The 2,692-nt window shown below is 54.7% G+C and overlaps 1 long non-coding RNA gene across 1 annotated transcript; it reads right to left on the bottom strand.

The window, feature by feature from the left end:
• Window positions 1-581: 581 nt before the first annotated feature.
• On the bottom strand, window positions 582-2,569 carry LOC108491882. The gene is made up of 4 exons (XR_001872955.1): window positions 2,479-2,569; window positions 2,042-2,137; window positions 1,664-1,790; window positions 582-675 (listed from the first exon to the last, which is right to left on the bottom strand). It is a non-coding gene; the product is annotated as an uncharacterized LOC108491882 (long non-coding RNA).
• Window positions 2,570-2,692: the final 123 nt, after the last annotated feature.

The following is a 2,692-nucleotide window of genomic DNA, read 5'->3' as shown; positions in this document are numbered from 1 at the left end:
ATCCAGCCCCATTCCCAGACACAGGGATCCCATCCAGCCCCATTCCCAGACACAGGGGGTTTATCCAGCCCCATTCCCAGACACAGGGGGTCCATCCAGCCCCATCCCTGGACACAGGGGGTTTATCCAGCCCCATCCCTGGCCACAGGGCCCACTTCCTTGGAAAAGGAAGAGGCTGCCCAGCTGCTGTTCCAGACTAACTGTTTGATGGCACGTACAGAGAGCCCATTCCAATCTATTTTTTGGCAAAAATGCACATTTTTGGCACTGCAGAACTGGCTCAGGGCCCTTCTGTGCAGGAAAACTGCATTTTTGGGTTCAGTTCCACAAAGAGATGAGAGGAAAGGCCTGGCAGGGCCACTCTCCAGGACTGATGGAAAGAATTTTTCCAGCTCATCCTGCAAATGAATTCGGGAGGGCAGGGAAGGGAGGGACAATCCTGACACAGCAAAGGCTGCTCTGGGGCTCATTCAACCCTCCTGAATGGCACCAAAAAATCTGCTTTTCATCAACTGTTTGCTCCAACTGCACCGAGGACAGAGCACATTCCACAGGGTTCTGCTCAGGGATGGGCTTGGAATGTTGGGAAGCCTCACTTACCAAGCAGGTTTGGAGGTTTAAAGTCACCAGCTCGGGGCAATGTGCTCCAATGTACTTCAGGGCCTCATCCTCGAGCTGGGGGGGGGGGGAAACACAGACACTGAGACAACCTGGCACTGCTAAAACCCACCCACTGGAGCTGGGGGGGCAACAGAAGGGTTTTGGGGGCCTTTGGGGGAGGAGGGAAAGGCACCAGAGCCACAGAACCCACTGCCCTGGGGGGGCTTCTGCCCTGGGGGGGCTGGTTTGGGGCAGCCCAGGACAGAGCTCAGCCCCACAACACCCCTGTCCCTGAGCCAGGGAGAGCTGAGCTCATCCCCCAGGGACACTTCCCACAGAAAGGGGGGAAATCACCCCCTCCTGACAGGGATCAGGGGGATGTTTCACCCCCCAGGGCCTGCGAGGGACACTTACATTGCAGTAATAATTATTATTGCAATAATAGTAACAGTAACAATAACAACAACATTCTTTTCTTATTGCTTTCTTTTCTTCTTCTTCTCTTTTCCTTCTCCTCCTCAGGTCAGTTTAAATAACAAAAATATAACAGTGGGGCAAAAAAAAACCCCTTTTAGCCTTTATATATCCCAAAATCCAGGTATCAGACCCTCTCCAAACACCCTCCAGAGCTTGAGGGAACAGGACTGTGGTTCCAGAGGTGTTTTCCAAGGAAAAGAGATTCCCTTTGAGTAACTACAAACCCAAAGGACACAGGGAGGGAATTCCATGCCCAGGCAGATGAAAGGAGGGCCCTGAAATCCCTCGGAGCCTTCCCAAAGGATGGGTCTGGCCACGGATAACACACTTGGAGCCCCTCCAGAAAATGATTTGCTCAATGGGAAAAGAGAAGATGGGGGAAAAGAAGGATTCTCCAGCTGGGTCTGTGACTTATCCCACTGCTCCAAGTATTAAGGAGCTTCCACAAACCTCCAACAGAGCGGGAGGAAATCCGGCGACGGAACTTTTTTGGGAAGTAAAAGAAATGCCCAGTGTTTCCTCCCCACCCCCTGAGGAGCAGCAGGAACATCCCAGCTGTGCTTCTCCCCCTTTTCCAGAGCCATACCTGGGTGCAGCCCTTCAGGGACAGGGCTTTGAGCCCCCCACAGCCCCTGACCAGGGCCTGGATCCCGTCCTTGGTCACTTGGTCGCACCAGGAGATGATGAGCTGTTCCAGCAGCGGGCATCCCTCGCTTGGGGGGGAGAGAGGGGAAAACATGGGAATGCTGGTTTGCTTTGGGAGGCAATCCTGCTTTTTCACCCCTGAGATGCCCATTCCTGGAAGCCCTGTGAGCGCAGACACTCCCACACCCCACATCCCCCCCAGGGGGGGATGGTTCCCAAACCTCGGCTCCGAGGGGGACGTTCCCCGGGTGGTCTTGGAGGTCTTTTCCCACCTTAATTCCATGATTCTGCTGGCACAGCCAGTGCTGCTGGCTCCTACCTCAGTGCTTTCAGGGACAGGTTGGTTATGGAGGTGCAGGAGGCCAAGTCCAGGTGCCTGAGTTTGGAGCAGAACTTGCTGAGGCTCGTGCAGGTGCTGGAAGAGAGACAGGGAGACAATTCCTGCCACGGATCCATCCCAGCTCACACACATCCCACGGGAGGGGCACTCTGGGGGGAGCAGGGGGGTGGGGACACTGGGATGGAACTCCCAGAGAGGTTGTGGGAAGTGCTGGATGGGGCTTGGAGCAACCTGGGATAGTGGAATGTGTCCAACCCACGGCAAGGGGTGGGACTGGGTGGGCTTTAAGGTCCCTTCCAACCCAACCCATTCCATGATTCCATGATCTCCCACACACCCAAGCCTGGCTTTCCCTTAGAAAAGGGATGGGAAACAGGCCCTGGAGCAGCCAGGGCTGAGGGAAGAGCTCTACTCACGCGTCCGTGATCTTGGTGCAGCCATTGAGGTTCAGCACCTCGATGTTCCTGCAGTTCTGGGCAAAGGTCCTTTGGGAAAGGGAGGGAAAACACTGGGTTGGCCAGGGAACAGAATTCCAGGTGGGTTACAGCAGTTGTGTGAAATGGAACCCAGCACATTAAGGTTTGGCAGAACGGTCTCGAGCGTTAAAGAAGAAATAAAGGAGGAATAAAG

This window comes from Lepidothrix coronata, unplaced genomic scaffold, assembly GCF_001604755.1.
Source record: "Lepidothrix coronata isolate B3197 unplaced genomic scaffold, Lepidothrix_coronata-1.0 Scaffold2281, whole genome shotgun sequence".
Taxonomy (NCBI): domain Eukaryota; kingdom Metazoa; phylum Chordata; class Aves; order Passeriformes; family Pipridae; genus Lepidothrix; species Lepidothrix coronata.
The sequence above is the reverse complement of the archived record's forward strand: the minus strand, read 5'-3'. Positions and strand labels throughout refer to the sequence as shown.